The sequence below is a fragment of the Sciurus carolinensis genome, chromosome 6 (assembly GCF_902686445.1).
Source record: "Sciurus carolinensis chromosome 6, mSciCar1.2, whole genome shotgun sequence".
Taxonomy (NCBI): Eukaryota; Metazoa; Chordata; class Mammalia; order Rodentia; family Sciuridae; genus Sciurus; species Sciurus carolinensis.
Genome location: NC_062218.1, coordinates 38,570,822 through 38,590,159, shown reverse-complemented (window position 1 = coordinate 38,590,159; position 19,338 = coordinate 38,570,822).

Sequence of the window (19,338 nt, the reverse complement as noted above, 5' to 3'; positions counted from 1 at the left end):
AGATCTGGGTGTATGTGTGAAGGGTAGTGTGTGTGTGCAGTGTATGTGCTTTTTTTAAAATATTTTAGTTGTATATAGACACAATACCTTTATTTTACTTATTTTTATGTGGTGCTGAGAATTGAACCCAGTGCCTCACATGTGCTAGGCAAGCACTTTACCACTTAGCTACAACCCCAGCCCCCAGTGTATGTGGTTTTTGACATCACTTTAGATACATCATCAAAGAATCAAATATGACTTTTGAATAAAGTTTTATTTCTAGTAAGTGCATCTATTGGTCACCCACAATAATGATATCTTAAGTTAATTTTATAGCTTGGATCGGAAATGTTCGGTAAAGGCCCATGCATTAAAGTCTTGGTCCTCAGGGAGGTCCTTTTTGGAGGTAGTGGGACCTTTAGGAGGTGGGACCTTGTAGAAGGAAATTAGGTCATTGGGAGTGTGCCCTTGAAGGGAATATTGAATATTGTGCCCCCAATATCTGCTTTCTGCTTCCTGGCTGCCACAAATTGAGCTGTTTTCCTCTGCCAAGTGCTTCTGCTATGATGTGCCACAGGCCTAAGCAACAGAGCCAAGCAACTAGAGACTGAAACAGCCAAATACAAATTTCCTCTTACATTTTTCCTCTTTTTAAGTTGTTTACCTCAGGTATTTTGTCAATGATGGAAAGCTGACTAACACAATTTATGAGACTATTAGTTAATCAAGTCACTCAGCCCCCACTGCTCTTGCCTTACGTATAAGTCTCTGGAGAGTAAGTGTAAGTGCCCAAGGTCACACAACTGATGGCCATCAGAACCAGTTTCCAATCCAGCATTTAAATACTAGGACGCTGACAGATAAGAGGCTGGACAAATTTACCAGCATAAGAATTCCAGGAAGCAAGAAAGAGAGACCTCCTCTTCCCAACCTGAAGACTGCATTTGCAAGCAGTGATGTCTCATCGGCATCTTCAGAGATGATGGAAACATTCCAAAGCCAGTCAGAGAATTGAAGTCTTAACAAGTTTTTGAAAAAATGGAAGATACGAATTTAAATGAAGTTAAATAGGCACCATTGCAGGGAAAGGACTTCAGTTTCAAAAAAGGAATGGTGATATAACACATTAATACTGCTTCTAAGACAGTTAAGTGCACTTGAAAGACTGAAGCATTAACTACTGTGGAGAATGCCTGGTGAATTTTGGCATAGGTTGCCTTTTGGAAGAAATAAGGGAAGTCTTAAAAGTAGCTGGCAGATTTCACCTCAGGAGGTTATCAATGGACTGAAAATGGGATCTACTGATGAGTGACTTGTGACATACCTGAAGTCCTTCCCAGTGTCTTTGATCCTGTGAGGCTTTAAGCAGAAATCCAAAGAGAGCCCAATGGGGAAATTATGAATCTTTCGTCCCACTCAACCCCATAGGTGTTAATACCATGCTTTATAGTGTCTTAGGGAACAGAACATTTTGTTACAGTATCATGATTTCAGCAAAGTGCTATAATCCCTTTGATGCTAATCATTCTGAGTTGAAAGAAAAGCAATTGAATTCCGTAAATGTTGCTATAATGAAACTTTAAAAGCCAAACAGATTACAGATTTTTAAACATTAAAAAGCCATTGAATTATCCTACAAATATTAAATTTCTAAACAAGTAGGTGTCAGTCTCCATAACCTGCTGAAGCAATAAGCTTCTGGAATCCTTTCTTATTATTAAAGTGAAAAAGGTCCTGGAGGCCAAAAAGTGAGATGGCCACCATGGGTTGTTCTTAGATGTGACCGGCCCAGGTCATGCTCTGAACTCACAAGGAGCCATTATGAGAAAATTTCAAACACCTGCTATGTAAGGCCCTGGCTATAGCTGGATTTTCAACCATCAGTATAGGGAGCTCTTGGTGGTGATCTATCAGGCTCATGGATAGTCTTTTGGTGGTTTGTTCATTCTGGTTTTGGTCTTTTGATATTTTTTTTGTCTTTTGACTTTTTGTCTTTTGACATTGTTTTTGTTATTATTTTAGTTGTTTCTTTTCTGTTGTTGGGGTAATGGGGATTGAACCCAGGGACACTTAATCACTAAGCCCCATCTTCAGTCCCCTTTTTTATGTTTTATTTAGAGACAGAGTCTCATTAAGTTGCTTAGGACCTCACTGAGTTGCTGAGGCTGGCTTTGAACTCATGATCCTACTGCCTCAGCCTTCTAAGCAGCTGTGATTACAGGTGTGTGCCACTGTGTCCACCCTGATATTGGTGTTTTGATTTGGGTTTTGTTTGGGTTTTTTGTTTGCTTGTTTGTTTTTGTTTGTTTATTTGTTTTAGAGGGTTTCTTTTTGTGTTTTTTGTTTTGTTTTTGGTGGCATCTTAGTTGATGCTGCTGCTTAAGATGTGTAGTGTGAGCATTTGGAGTAGTTAAGTGTGGCAGAAGTCCATCTCCTGCTATAAGACCACCTTCACAGCCTGTTATAGGGTCCTGAGGGATATTGGGAAGAGTGGCTTTGCCCAGGTTAAATTAGTTCACCACCTTCTCTCTGGGACAGAGGTGGTTGAAAAAGTCCTGCCAAAGTAAAGCAGAACTTTCCCTGCATTATCTCTGAACCCAATATAATGGAGACTGTGTTACGCCCAAATGTGATCTGGCTGTTTCAGGTTGTTGAACCCATTGAAAATATTTACCTTGTGATGAATCATGCAGGTGGGAGACAGTTAAAGCATCACATCCTGGAGGCCAGTGACATGCAGAAGGAGGAGACCTGGACAGTATTCAGGTAGATCACTTGTGCCCAGTGCTACTGCCAGGAGAAGGGCATTGTGCACAGAGACATAAAGCTGAAGAACATCCTGATGGATGCCAGAGGTCACATCAAACTCATAGACTTTGGCCTGAGCAGTATATTCATGGCTGGGCAGAAGCTGGGGGCACTCTCCCATACTGTGCCCCAGAAATCTTCCAGCAGGAAGAATATGAGCACCCCCACTAGAAGTCTGGAGGCTGGGTGTCATTCTGTAGTTTCAGGTCATTGAAACTATCCATTTAAGGGAACCACTACTTGGCAGCTGAAGGAGCAATTCCTGCACTCTGGGTACTACATTCCTTCTCATGTTTCATTGAAGCATAAACTTCAAATCAAACACTTAACATGGACTCCACACAGGCCCACAGTAGACCAAATCATGGGACACCCATGGCTGAGCCCTGGTGGGAAATATTCACTAAGTCATTCTATGAGCTACTCCACAACCATCCAGACACTGGATAATAACTATAATGTTTGAAAAGGGTCATGGCCCATATAGTATCTGAATACAGTTCTGGTTTATCTGATACTTTAGCACTAGATAACCCAGGGGACAGGTTGCATGTTCCAAGTGAAGCCTGTGATCCAGAGGCTGGGCCTTGCCCATACCCCACAGATCCTTCTACTTTCCCTCTCCACCCAAACAGGAATGCCAGTAAGCCTGCCCTTCACACCACCTCCTTCTTGCCCTGTAAGCATCAACTGCCTGAGGAGGCCAAGAAGGGAGAATAGAAAGGTGGCTGAAGAGCCAGCCTGCCTGCCATTCTTCTCTGTGGCCTGCATGCAAGGACCCCTACTCCCAGCATGGCACCCCCATCATGGCCCTATATCCCACACAGCCAGTTCCTGGACAGTTGTGCCTTGGGGAAACACGGAGAGCAACAAGTGGTCAGAATAAATCCCCCTCTCCACAGGGTAACCCTATAGTGAGCCCACAGCCATGACAACAGCAGGGCTGAAAGGGGTGACTTGGAGCATTGCCACCTATATTCACTGTGTTGCAGCATGCCATGTGCCTGTGGGCTGATCCAAAAGACAGACCCTACATTCAGAAACAAAGCAGCTCTGATGAAAGGAGGACAAAAATAAGCTGGATTCAAAAACAAAGGGCTCCAGTGAAAATAGAGGACTGCAACAGATAAAACCAAGGGACAAGCAGAGAACATGGAGCTCTGTGGATCCTGACCTCATGACATGGGCGTGAGTCAGGCATGGACTCAAACAGCAGCAGTAGAGAAGTATGCAAACTTGGTTGGGCTTCTCCACAGGGCTGCCAGAAAGGAGCACATCTGGAGCCACCTGGATACCAGGGCTCCTGTCTGCCCCCACCAGAAAAGAGATCAGAGACCTTTTTTTAGCTGTGAAATGTCCCCCTGTCCTTCTGTTCTCTGTCCTTTCTTTCATGCTTCCGGGATAGCAGAGATGGTTCTCAATAAATTTCTGTTTCTCGCAAAAATATGTCCCTGGATAGAGCAATCTGTATTCACAAGAAAATGTTCTTCTCTCTCTCTGTCTCTCTCTCGCTCTCTCTCTCTCTCTCTCGCTCGCTCTCTCTAGATTTTCTTTACCCTCCATTTTTTCCTTTATAAAACACAAATGTACTATGTCATCACCTGTCAGAACAAAAGCCCAATTTATTGAAAAAATGGAGAAGCAGAAATATAGGTGTGACTTGTGTCTTCTTTGGGTCATGTGCTAGCCTGGATGCTTATCTCCAGACTTTTTATGATATGAGAAAAAAATCAGATTCATTTCCTAAAAAAATCACAAAACTATAGATATTTTAATTAGATGCCTGTATATATAAGACCTATGCCCACATAGACAGATGAACACTTATACTTAATTTTTTCTAGATTGAGAGTATGTTAACTTTTTTTTTTTGTTGTTATGAACAAAATACCTGATGAGAACAATTAACAGGATCAAGGATTTATTTTGGTTCAGAGTTTCAGAGTATTGAGTTCATGGTAGGCCAACTCCGAGGTTCTGGGCCTGAGAAAAGGCAGAACATCATGGTGGAAGGGAAAAGCAGGAAAAAGCTGCTCAACTCATGGTAGCTGGGAAGGAGAGAGAGAAGAGAGAGATAAGAAGAGGCCATAGAGAAGGTAAGACCATCCAAGGCATGCCTCAGTGACTGGCTTCCCCAACCACGTCCCACCTCCCAGCAGTCCATTCAGCCATCCATAGGCCAATCCACTGATGAGGCCTGAGCCCTCACCATCCACTCACTACCCCAAAGTCCCACCTCTGAACACATGAGATTTAGGAGGATGTTCTAGGTCCGGATTATAACAAGGAGGATTTGTTTTGTTTTAAAGAAAAACAGGATCATATCTTTGAACAGTCCTTTTAGGAACAAAAATATAACTCCTTTTTTTGTTTTGTTTTACTTTTATTTCTCTCTCTCTCTCTCTCTCTCTCTCTCTCTCTCTATATATATATATATATATATAATATATATATTTATATTTATGTACTTGTGTGTGTGTGTGTGAATTCTTTTTAGCTAAATAATGATATAATGTTAGGATGCATTTTGACCTAATCACAAAAGCATGGAATATAATTTGCTCTAGTTCCATCCCCAGCAGTTCCCTCCCAGCCTGCTCCCTTCCTTCTGTTCTACTGATCTTTCTGCAATTTATTTGTAGATTTTTTAAAATTAGTGCCTTGTGGATGTACATGATGTTGAAATTCACTGTTATACATGTGTGTACATATGAAAGTTTGGTCAGATTCAGTCCACTGTTCTTCCATTATCTCACCCTCCACCTCAACGCCCTTTGTCTAATCTACTGACTATTCCTTTATTTTGATGGAATTCCCCCTTCTTTTTTTCTCCTTTCTCTATCTTCCCCTGATACAGGCACACCTAAATTCCACATGCCAGAGAAATCATTCAACCTTTGACTTTTTGTGACAGGTTTATTTCGCTTAGCATGATAGTCTCCAGTTCCATCCATTTACCAGCAAATGCCATATTTTCATTCTTCTTTATGGCTGAGTTATACTCCATTGTTTATGTATGCCACACTTTCTTTATCCATTCATCTGTTGAAGGGCACCTAGGTTGGCTCCATAGCTTGGTTATTGTGAATTGAGCTGCTATAAACATTGATGTGGCTGCATCACTGAAGTATGCTGATTTTAAATCCTTTGGATATATACTGAAGAATGGGATAGCTGAGTCATATGGTGGTTCCATTCCTAGTTTTTTGAGAAATCTCCATACTGCCTTCCAGAGTAGTTGTACTAATTTACAGTCCCACCAACAATGTATGAGTGTACATTTTTTTCTCCATGTTCTCCCCAGCATTTATTATTGTCTGCTTAGTGATTATCATTCTGACTAGAGAGGAACAATCAATGTAGCAATGTAGTTTTTTTAAAAAATAGATTTATAAAATACCTTTATTTTATGTATTTATTTTTACATGGTGCTGAGGATTGAACTCAGTGCCTCATGCATGCTAGGCAAGCACTGTACCACTGAGCTACAACCCCAGCCCCCCAATGTAGTTTTGATTTACATTTCCCTAACTGATAGAAGTGTTGAACATTTTATCAGATATTTGTTGGCTTTTCATTTTCTTTTCTTTTGAGAAGTATCTGTTTAGTTCTTTTGCATTTTTTTTTTTTTGGTTTTTTTTTTTTTTGGTTTTTTTGGTGTGAAGTTTTGTTGAGTTCTTTGTATATTCTAGATATTAATTCCCTATCTGAGGAGCAGGTGCAAAGATCTTCTCCCACTATGTGGGCTCTCTCTTCACACTCTTAATTGTTTCCTTTGCTGTGAAGAAGCTTTTTTAATTTGATGACATCCCACTTACTGATTTTTTATTTTATTTCTTGCACTTTAGGAGTCTTGTTAAGGAAGTTGGTTCCTGTGCCAACATGCTAGAGTGTTGGGCATACATTTTCTTCTAGCAGTTGCAGAGTTTCTAGTTTAATTCCTAGATCTTTGATCCATTTTAAGTTGATATTGTGCAGGGTAAGAGATAGAGGTCAGATTTCATTCCATGTACATCTTGTGGATGTACATGATGGTGACATTCATTGTGGTGTATTTATATATGTACATAGGAAAGTTAGGTCAGATTAATTCCACTGTCTTTCCCTTCCCAACCCTCCTCCCTTCCCTTTATTCTCCACTGATCTTTATCTTTATTTACCCCCTCCTTATTATTGGTTAGTTTTTGCATATCAGAGAAACCATTCAACCTTTGGTTTTTAGGGCCTGGGCTTATTTCACTTAGCAGGATAGCCTCCAGTTTCATCCATTTGCCAGCAAATATCATATTTTCCTACTTCTTAATGGATGAGTTATACTCCATGTTTATGTATGTCACATTTTCTTTACCATTCATCTGTTGAAGGGTACCTAGGTTGGCTCCATAGCTTTGCTATTGTTGAATGGTGCTGCCATAAACATTAATGTGGCTGTATCACTGTATTATGCTGATTTAAAATTCTTTGGATATATACCAAGGAGTGGGATAGCTGAGTTTCTTTTAAGTACATAAATAAAATGCTCCTTCCAACTCTCCTTTTATCTCTGGCAATCATGAGCTGACAAGCTACATAATGATGCAAGAACCTGAGTTGGAGGAATCATTCTATTTTCCTTGTTCCATTCTACCTTTTATACTTTTATATCTGAGACCACATTCTCCTTTGTCAGCAATTTGCAAAAGAACCCTGATGTTATGCTGCATATCTCATAGTGGAAACCATACAAATTACATCTCCCCTTTAAAGGCAATTGGTATTAATGGAACTCACATCTTGATCAATCTTCTTTTTTATGTTGCATTATTTTTCTACCCAATGTTTAAGGAAACTTTAGTACCCAATAGCTCCTCTTTCTCAATTGCATTGATTCCTTTTCTCCAAGTGAATTTCTCAATTTTCAAGTAATTTCCTAGCTTATTATATGTCCCACCTACTTGTCTTTCCTCTCACATATATTTTTACTTTCCTAGAATTTCATCATGTTAATTCAGTTGAACGTGTTAAAGAGACACAAGTACCCTGTAGGCCATTTTCTCTTTGAGTGCACATCAATCCATCTGTTCCTATTACCAGAAAGGACAGATTGTCAGATATTTTACTACAGGGTAGATAATGGTTGAAAATGTAGGAAATTAAATCTTTGAGAAATAGAGGATTAAAGTAAGTTCTACTACCCTTCCTTTTTCTACCATTACTGTTCATGCTCATCATAATTCAGTTAGAAATATTGGGAAAGTATAGAAAAATTTGAGATAGGAAATATTCAGGTGATGTTCCTATAACTTCTCAATTCCTTGGAAGACCATAGTTTGGTTTCAGCAGTTTTTGGAAATCAATAAACTCACTCTTATACTCTGTTTTCTAACTATAAGAGTCTTAATTGTGTTTAGGCATATAATCCCTGATGTCTGAAAAGGTGACACTCCCCTCAACAGATGGGAATGGATCATGATTAGTCTGGGCCAATTAGGGTAATTCTAGCTACTTCTCAATACTGGCTCAGGAATGGCATATGACCCAATCTTGGAAAAACATCAGGCTGGGAGTATTTAAACCCTGCATATTATAAAACAAAAAAATTGCCCCTGGGGCTCCTGAGGGATAGCCTTTTGCCCTTGGAATGGCCTAATTGATGAGAGGGTCTTTGTATACTTGGGGCTCTGACCCAAGCATGATCAGACTGTCATTTGGAGGGTCTAGAGACTGGAAAACTGAGGTCAGTTAAATAGGCTCTCCAGGCCTACAGGACTGACTCCCAATGAAAAAACACTTGATGCCAACTCTCAGCTAAGTTACCTGGTTGGCAACACTTCATACATATTGTCACATATCATTGTTAGAAAAATTAAATATTGCCCATATAACTCCAATGGGAGAGGGAAACTGAAAAACTATTTTTCTTGTGCTGTACTCACTTAGGTACCTTTTTCTTTTGTTGATACTAATTTATGAAACAAACCATAACATGAATATAGTAGCTTATATGAGTTCTGAGCCCTAGCAAATCAAAAAACCTAAGGATGGTCTTGTGGGCCTGAAACAAGAACCCAAGAAACACCCATCTCCATATTACTTATCTGAATTAGGGGTTAGTCCAGGGGAGACTTGCAGCCATTTCAAACTATCAATTCACATTGTGAAGGTAACTCTAATATTAACTCTGTGAACTTGTGTCTTAGGCAAACTATAACTATGCTATAGCCCCTTCTTTGTCATAATATTTAAAGCTCAAATTAGACACTTTCTTATCTATCTCATTCATTGCTATCTTACTAGATCAGACAACTGTATCTTTTGAAGATCTTTTTTAGGTTTTGATGGTGTAACCTTCATTTTGTTATATTTCTTCCTTTTATGTGCCAAAGTGTGTGACTTGTCACTATTCCCAATCATATCTTTATACATCTCCAGTAATGTAAATTCCATGACAATAGCAATCTTATCTTCTTTGTTCACAGCTATCTCCTCCCTAGCATTAGAGGATTGTATTTTTTGTAGTAAATGTTTGAGAAGAAATTTTATCTCTAGACAAACTACTTTTGAACACATGCAAACCCTAGAAATTATATTTCCCTTTGACACTCAGGTGCAATATAGACTGTCTCTGAGCTTGTCTACACTGGCTAAGAGAAAAACATCTAGGAGTAGAATATATTTAAGAGTTGGCTGACACCTGTAATCCCAATGACTGGGAAGACTGAGGCGAAGACTGCAATTTCAAAGCCAGCCTCAGCAATTTAGCAAGACTCTAAGAAACTGATTGAGATCCTGTTTCAAAATAAAAAAAAGAAGGGTTGAGATGTTGCTTAGTGGTTAAGTGCTCCTGGGTTCAATTTCCAAATTCCTAGTATTGCCCCCCTGCCAAAATAGTTCTTTTGGTGGTAGTGAGATAAGAAAGAGGGAAGCATTTAGAAGCACGAAAAAGAGGAGGAAAGATGTGGTTGCAGGATACAGTAGGGACTTCTGACATTTTCAGTGACCACATGAACATTCTGATCTCCTGAACAAGAAGGGAAGAAAGGGTGACCAGGGCACACACACTAAGCCAGGAATAAGGAGAGGGTCTCTTTCCTCTGCTGCAATAATTAAGTGTGTATCAAAAAACTGAACACTCAACATAAACTATTTTATCAAAATGCTTTTTAAATAAAAATACCAAAGTATTCGTAATGAGTGAAATTTCAATTTGTAAATAAAAACAGGATCAAGAGAAGTACTGAAGCACGCCTGTAATCCCAGTGGCTTGTGAACTTGAGGCAGGTGAATCACAGGTTCAAAACCAACCTCAGCAATTTAGCAAGGCCCAAAGAAATTTAGTGAGACCCTGTCTCAAAATTAAAAATAAAAAGGACTGGGGATGTGGCTCAGGGGTTAAGCACCCCCTGGGTTCAATCCCTGGTACACACAAAAAGAGTATTGATCCCCTCGATCTATTCAGTCTAGAATTGAGCCCCCAAGAGGCCAAATATATATATGATCTTTCCTTAAATATCAAACTGCTGAGTTTTCCTACATCCCATTCTCTCTATTCATACATAGTTTCTATCTCTTCCTCCACAGTAAGGACTTCTTAGGGAGAAACTAGTGAATCTGAATATACTTTTTTGGATATAAGACCAGATATCAATATGGTTTATGTGTCCCAACAAACTGATTATACTCAAATTATGTGGTTACGTGTTTTCCCTTTTCTCTATCATTGAAATATGAACAGGTCTGAAATATGAATTATTTGAAATTCAAACATATAATTCAAATGTTCTTTCAACTTGCACAACACAGTGTTCCGTAAGTCATGCCAATGGCAGTAATCTGTTATATTTAGAACATATGGCTACATTTGCTACATCAAATGCCTTTGGCAAGTGAAGTAATCCCACTTATGGAAACTTGTTTGTAATATGACATAGGGGAAAAACAATGATTTTTCTCTCATTCATTATATTTTTTCAAATTTACATCAATATAAGTTGGCCTAAAACATAATTTTTCCTAAAATAACTCAAGTAGTCTCAAATAATTTATAAATAGGTATCAAAGTGTTATATTCACAATGGGAAAGTAAATTGCTACCACCTTTCCAGAAAGTATTTTGTTGATATAGCTCAGCCTTTTAAAATGTCCATTACTTCTAACCCTGAGGAAATATTCACAATTCAAAGGGGGTGACTCAATATAATTTTTCCAATTAAACCACACACACACAGACACATACACACACACACGTTTTATTGGAGATAGTAGGTCAATTGCTGTCCCACTTCCAGGTAAAAGTTTAGCTTTGTCAGGGGAGAGACTCACTGAGGGTGGCACCATTACTGCCACCTAACCCTACAGCAGATCTAAGTCCCCATTCTGTAATCAGCAGAGTTTGGAGTGTCCAGGACTGCCGAACTGCAGGCAAAGGCAGTTAGTTTCTCTAGGAGGGGTGGTCTGAAATTCTTCTATCCAGTTTCCCGGTCCTCCATAAGAACAGTTTTTTTCTGTCTTTCTAATTGGTGGACACTTTGCCCCTCTGGACTGTTTTAATTCTCCTTCAATTTTGCATTTGAGTCTCCACTCTGTCTCTTCTTCCTCTTCCTGTAGGAGCTATTTTCTGTAATTATATAGAAATTATATAATTATGGAGGGAAACAAGGAATAGCCCTAGAAGCATGCTCTTTAGTGCAGGGGTCTTAGAATTAGTGTGAACTTTTTAATATAGTCTGAAAGAAATAAAGAAAATGACCTCAAGGAAAAAGTGAGAAAGTGAGAGAGAGAACTGGGATGGATATATGAAAAAAAATGTGAATATATATATATATATATATATATATATAAAATTTGCTTGATGCTTTGGATGGTCTTTATACAGTATCTTTATATAATTAGATTCTATATATAACCTACTAATAGGGGACTGATTATATAAACTATCATACATTTGAATTTTATATGTAATACATATGAAATCATTGGAACAACATCCATAAAATAGTAAAATAATTTAGAAATAAAGATGCACTTATGTGCTGGGATTGTGGTACAGTGTTAGAGCGCTTGCTTTGCATGTGTGAGGCACTGAATTCGATCCTCAGTACCACATAAAAATAAATAAAATAAAGGTATTGTGTCCATCTACAACTGAAAATTATTTTAATTCTTTTTTAAAATAATGAACTTAAAAACTTAGATTAAAAACTGTATAAAGTGCATGACATGCTAAAGATACACACATAATGACACAGAAAAACTCAGGAAAGAAATGCAGCTAAATGTTAACAAAGTTTATTTTTGGTATTTTCTTCTCTGCAATTTTAAATTTATATTTATTGGATACAGATTGTTTCTTGTATAAGTCAAAATTTAGCTTAGAAGTAAGAAATGAGCAACTAAAATAACATATCACCAGAATCTGCAGAGATGAATTACATATAATTCTGTCAGACCATTAGTCGCTGAATATATCTGATGACATTAAAACTTCAAATTGGAATTCCAAATTTTACTGATGCTCCATGCCAAAATCTAATAGTCTGTTTACCCAAGATCAAATTTGAGGAAGATAAGTTGGAAAATTAATGATATTTTAAAGACTACTTCTGTGTGCAGAGATTTGTGTGTTATGTAATTTTTCTTATGTTCCAGTAGAAGATGGACAGCCATGGGAAAACTATGAGAAGAGAAATGGTGACATACAGGAGAGATAACTGATGACAATGAAAAGTAATAAAAGACCAGATCGGAGGTTCAGAAAGTACTCACAAAAATATTGCAATCCCCAAGAGAAAAACAGTGAGTTGGGAACAAGGCTGGCTGAAGTGCGATGAAGAGGATAATCTCCAGTAGAGACATTAGGATGTATACTTGACTAAGTGTGTATGTGGGAGGTGGGAAAAGCGAGACAGCTCCTAAGGATAACCTTAATAATCCTTCTTGGAAAATTGTATGGATACTAAGTGGAGTTATTCCTCATGTGTGGAAGACAACCATATCTTGGTGAAATATGATGAGTCCAGTTTTGGATACCTTAAATTGAATTGCTAGGGGAACATCTTGGTAAAAGGACAAAGGTCTGTTCTAGAAACAGGAAATACAGATGAGGGAGTCAATAAAGGGCATAAGTGAATTTGCCTTGGAATAGTATTTTGGATGAGAAGAAAGTAGTTTGGACCTTTTGGAGTTGGTTAATTAGAGCAATTTTGCCAAGGTAAAGGAAGAGAAACAATGTTAGAGGAAGAAAAAAGGCCATGCCAGTGTGGTTTGCAGCTAGCATATTAGAGAATCCCAAAGAGTGTTGAATCCTGAAGAGAACTTAAATGAGAAGCTGATATTTTTTATGAATTTTGGGAACTAAAAAGCTGTTGATGGTGCCAGTGAACGTAGTTGTAGGGTAAACTGGAAACAGGTTTGCTCTGTATCAAGGCACAGAAGTGGAACCAGCGAGTGCTTCCAACAATTGTAATTTAATACCAGATATATACAAGATAATATTGACAATATTTTTATGAACTTTAAACAGTGAAACAAAATAAAGACCTACATATGCACCACCCAACTCAGAAAATTAGAACATCACCAGATGCTTTGAAGAGTTTCCCCTCCACTGTGCTACCATTCCCATCCCTTCTTGCAAAGAGGTGGCCACTGTCCTGAACATTGTTGTTCTTTTGTTTTTTCTGTGTGGTTTTATCATGAGTGGATATTCCTGAATATTTATTTTTGAATGGCAGTCTTATACTTGAGCTATAATAAGCAACTTATGTGACCATTCAAGGCAGCGTCAACAATACATTCAGTTTTGCATATTTTTAAACTTTTTATAAATGAAATCATGCTGTGAAGTCTCCTCTGTGATAGATTTAATCATTCAACTTTAAGATTCTGAGATACATCCAGGTTGAATTTTGTTGTTGTAGTTATTTTTATATTTATGTAGTATAGTATCTTCCTCTTATCCACAGTTTTGTCTTCCATGGTTTCAGTTATCCACAACTGTTGTCCAAAAAAAAAAAAAAAAAAAAAGATGGAACATTCTAGAACTGAACAATATGTAACTTTTATTATTTTTTTATTTATTTATTTTTTTTTTAGTTTTAGGTATACACAGTACCTTTATTTTATTATGTGGTGCTGATGATCAAACCCAGGGTCTCATGCATGCCAGGTGAGCACTCTACCACGGATCCACAACCCCAATCCTGTAAGTTTTAAATTGCATCTTATTCTGAGTAGTTATAAGATCTCACTCTGTCTCATTTTGTCTTGACTTTGATGGAAATCATTCCTTTGCCCAGTGTATCCACACTGTATATATTACCTGCTTGCTAGTGAGTTAGAATAAATTTGAGTTATCAGATCAACTATTGTAGTACTAGTGCTAACAAACCTCTGTTTTACAGAATGATAGGCCTAAAGTGCAAGAGTTGTGATCCAAAGGAAGCATAAAACATGAATAGACAGATAAATTGGTACTATGTGACAGCACTGCAAAGCATAGGGAAAACATAGTCTACAGAGGGGTGAATTCTATCCAGGGTTTCAGGCATCCTCTGGAAGTCTGGGAATGAGCCCCTTATGGATAAGGGAGAGCTATTTTATTGTGTTCTGTGGATAGATCTCAATAGACTAATCTTCTTGTTAACATTTTTATTGTTTCTCACTTTGGGTTATTTCATACAATCCTTTTGAATATACATGTCTTGTGGTATATATTAGAAATGGAATGACAGGATCATCTTCAAATTTAGGAGGGGACAAAATTGTTTTCCACAGAAGTCTTCTACTTGCTAGCAATTTATCATTAGCAACACTTGATGTTGTCAGACTTCTAAGTTTTTGCTCTTTTGGTAAGTATAAAATTTGTGGTTCTAAATTACATTTCCCTGCTTACTAATGACTTTAATTATATTTTTAAGCTTATACATTTCTATTTCCTTTTCTATGAAATGCCCATTTAGGATTTTTTTTTCACCTTTTTTAACAATTTGCAAATATATTTCTCAGTTTATGGCTTGACTTTCATTTTATTAGATCATTTGATGAACAGAATTTCTTTGCTTCAAAGTAGTCATATTTATGCTTTGCTCATTTTTAAAATCCAGTTTTAAAAGTGCTTTTCATCCTTTAAGTTACAGATATAATATCTTCCAAAATTTTTATAATTTGTTTTTCTTCTTATATTTTAGTTTTATTTCACCTGGAACTGATTTTTGTGTGTAGTGTGAGATAAGGGTTGATTCTCATGTTTTTCTGTATGACTAATATATCCTTTTCTTCTGTACTGCAGGCAGTGGAGACTAATGATGGTGACTTCCCTTTAAGAGGGGCATTTCTGGATTTCTGCAAGCAGACTTTCTATCTCCAGTTCTCTGTCTTAAAACTCTTCTTGCACTAAATTTCTAGGCTAAACTGTTACAATATTGTTGAGGTATGTTCAAGTGCAGAAACCTGAATCTGCAGGTGGAAATCTAGATGCTTAATTTTTCCAGCATTGAAATAGAAAAGAAAGATGGGATGCCTCAGAAGAACATTTAAAAGTCAAGGGGAGACAGGACATTAGAGTTCATAGACTGAATGATTAGAATAATACACTGTGGGGTCTGGGTTGAATAGGAAGCAGGTCTATATGTATGTGTTTAAGTTCACTGTACCCACACAAACACACACATCTATACACACAGAAGTAACCTTCAACAACCTCATGCATGGCTTTTATATGTCATTGTTCAAGTATTAATGTCCCTCAAACTGTCCTTTGTACAGTGAATTTGAACTTCAATGTGTCACCAAAAATGACTTCAATCTCTAGTTCAAAAAAAATGGATGACAAATATCCTTAGGCTTTGTAGCACCTGGAGTTCTCCAAGGAAACATAGTTTTCTTTCCTTCTTCATTCTTGACTACTCTATGTCATTCAAGTTCTCGAATTAGTTATGTAACAATTTAATTAAAATATCATCATTACTACAGAGAATTTGTGTGCAAAGAAGTAGAATTTTCATGACTGTGGCCTTTTGGTTATCAGGAAACGCTAAGAATAATATCTTAATAAAAGTTGAGATAGAGGGCAATCACCCATGCATTCTGATCCCAAAGAATCTCTTTTTCAGATTAGTGAAAAAGCATGCCCACTGGAGTTATATCTCATAAGAAAAATTTTGATCTATTTATCAGCTTTGCCATCCTCTGATAAGTCACTTAGCCTGTCTATGTTGCCTTTTACTCATCTTCAAAATGTATGTAGCAACATATCTACTTGATAAGGATGTTGCTGTATTGAAATGCAGTAATATTACTTCAAAGTGCCTGAAAGAGTGTCAGGCACACTGTGAACATTCAATAAGGGTTACCTGTTACTATGATTAGTTAGCCTTCTGCAATATCAGCAACTGGGATCAGCAAGCTGAAATCTTCTGTACATCCTAAGGAAGGAACAGGCCTTCTTTTCCCTGAGTGTGCCCTCCAACACCCTTACAGCCTCCATTTCCAATTTTTGGGAGGGTTTCATTCATGACATTCAGAATATGCAACTTAGGATCATAAAAGAGTATTCTGTAGGACAGTGATGTTCACTGTGTGGATTTAAGACAATTAGTACCAACATCACCTAGGAACCTGTTTGAAATATAAATTTGCGGATCCCTAATATCTTCTAAATCAGAAATTGGGAATAGTACCCAAACAGTTTAAAAAGCCGTCTAGATCATCTGAATACCTTCTACATACATGAAAAATATTGCCTTTGGGTATCATTCTGGGCAAGGATTAGAAAATAAATTCACCACACATGGTATAAAAGATCTTTAAATGAATTAAATTAATGAACTTAGGTATGTCCAGAGTTAGAAGAACAAACTTGGGGTATTGAAACACTCAGAGATGGGCAACAGGCAGGCAGGCCTATCCACTGTCTGAAGGGGCAAAGGAGGAAAAGTCATTACCAGAACCCAGAGAGAACTGTACCTGACAGAGGGCCCACCTGAGGAATCAGGTATCATGGGGAAATTCAGATGTGAAACACAGGAGACACAGAGAAAGAATACCTTCACTTCTCTCTCCTCTTACACTCTGGCCAAATCCAGCTAGGAGCCAATCATCAGAAGAGCCCAGAAGAGCTTGACCTCGGGGCTTAACTCCCAGCACAACAAACACAGTGAAGAAGGGAGCCAGGAGTAGATGGCAAATATGCAGTGCACAGAATACAGAGCCAGAGCAGACAGGGAAACAGAAATGGGAGCTGAGGGCTCCCATTAGCAGGTGTGGTGGTACCTGCAAGGCAGATGACATTTCTCCTCTTTGTACCTCCAGTTCACAGGACGAGAATGGTAGATACCAGTTTTAGATGAGAGAATGTTAACTTAATTGAACAAACATGATTATCTGTCATGAGCTTGATGCCATGCCAGGCCATGAGGACTCAACTGAGATACAAACAAACAAAACTCTTAACTTACATGCTGGCTCAGGGAGACAGAAAACAAACACATGTGTACTATTAAGTGTGGTGTGAACTCTCTGGAACAGAGATAAAGTAGGGAAAAGGAACAGAGAGTCATGGTGAAGGTTGCTTTTTTGTATAAGTGGTCAGGAAATATTTCTCTACTAAGGGGCAATTGAACAGAAAAATTAAGGAAATGGAGTGAGCCATGAAGATTTCTGAGGGAAGAAGGTTCTAGCTGTGTAGATCAGCAAGTACAAAGGTTCTTAGGTGAAGCCAGAAGGAGGAGTGGGACAGGCAGTGGAGGAGGATCAGAGGCCAGGGGTAACGTCAGAGGTAGTCCATGACAAAGTAAGTCCATAGTGAAATTTTCTTGTTTGTGGTTGGGAAGAACCAAGAGGAAGAATTCAGAGGTGTATTATCTGTGGTCAAGTCCCAAGGTTTTAAGAAATAAAATGTTTGATAATTGTTATTTTACAGCGATGTAAATTTATTACATATGATCTGGAGCAATCATATGTATAATTCAGAAATCGTAAAATCTTTTTCTTCTGTTTGTATTTTGTTTCTGATTTTTGGAAAGAGTAATATAGTTTACTTCATAAAACCAATGATTTTTCATAATTTTTAGAGGATTTTTCTAATTTCAATGCACCTTTAAATTTCAAAATAGTGTCAGACCTACAGAGCAGATGCAAAGATATATAGAGTTCTATTTTTATATACCATTCATCCAGTTTCTCCTATTGTTAATGCTGTACATCACCATCGTGCATGCCACAATTAAGAAACTGACACCAATGCATTTGTTAGCTAAACTCCAATTTTTATTGAATTTAACTACATTTTCCATAATGCCCTATTTTCTGTTGCAGAATTCCATCCAAGATATCATGTTGTGTTTGGTTTCATGTCTCTTAGCTTTCATTCAACTGTGACTAGCTTCCCATTTTCCTTGTTTTTGATGACCTTGAAAATTCTGCAGACTACCAGTCAGGTTATTTGGAGACTGCCTCTTAAGTCAAATTTGTGTGATATTTTCCTCTTGGCAAGACTGGGGTTTTGAGTTTGGGGGAGAATGACCACAGAAATGACTTGCTGTTCTCATTCTATCGAGTGAACATGCCATCAATATGACTTACATATTTATGATTTTATCTAATAAATTTAACAAGAATTAAGGCAGATTTGCATAGTGGATAATCACTAGAAAAGTATTTGGAAGTGTGAGGAGAAATTGAATAGTTTTGCGATAAAAACAAAGCGTATTTCTGTACTTTGATTATATGTATCTTTTTAAAGTAAAATCTGACCACAAGATGTCACCATTACCTTATGTAAGGAAGGGAAGGTGGCCTTAAAGAGCAGTTTTTGTGGGACATATGTGGTTAGAAACCATGATTTAAAAACTCCTTGGCAATAATTAACCCTCAAAATGTTTCAGTTTTGCAAAACCACTAGAATGATTTCTGAGTAAGGGATGTTAAATTTTCTTTTTAGTTTTGCAAAATATTTTTCCTTGAATTCACACCCAAGTACACTTATTGGAAATTTAATTTAAAACAATAATTTGCTAATGAAGTTGAAGCCTCTTTTTTCAAATGGAGAGAAAATCCATTTCTGAAATCCACAAAAATCAATATGAGCTTACATTATCCTTTTAACTGGGGAAAATAGCTTTATTTGAACTAATGAACATTTCCTCTAGAAAATGTTTAATACAGAAGTTTTCTTTAAAAAAACATCATACAAGAGACTTTAAATGACTAGAATTGGTCTGATCCCCAAATAAAAGTGTATGAAAGGAAGTACTCAATTGATATATGTCATTTATCGTTTTTTTAAAAATTATATGTAAATTGGAAGGAAAACTATTTTTAACCCTTACTTCCCAGCACAACTATATTCAAATCTACCTGAATATAACAGTTTTGATTTCCAAAGCAGATCCTGTAGTTCTGACTCTTTTGCTTTATCTGTTACTTACCCTGCTTTCTCTTTCTTTGCCCTCATTTTTCTTTTCTTTCCCCTGACTGTACCACAGTCTCACTTAGACCTGTTTTTCTGAACCAATTCTGAATCCTAGTTCACATGATCTTGGAAGCATGTTGAATGCCCACCACTCACCC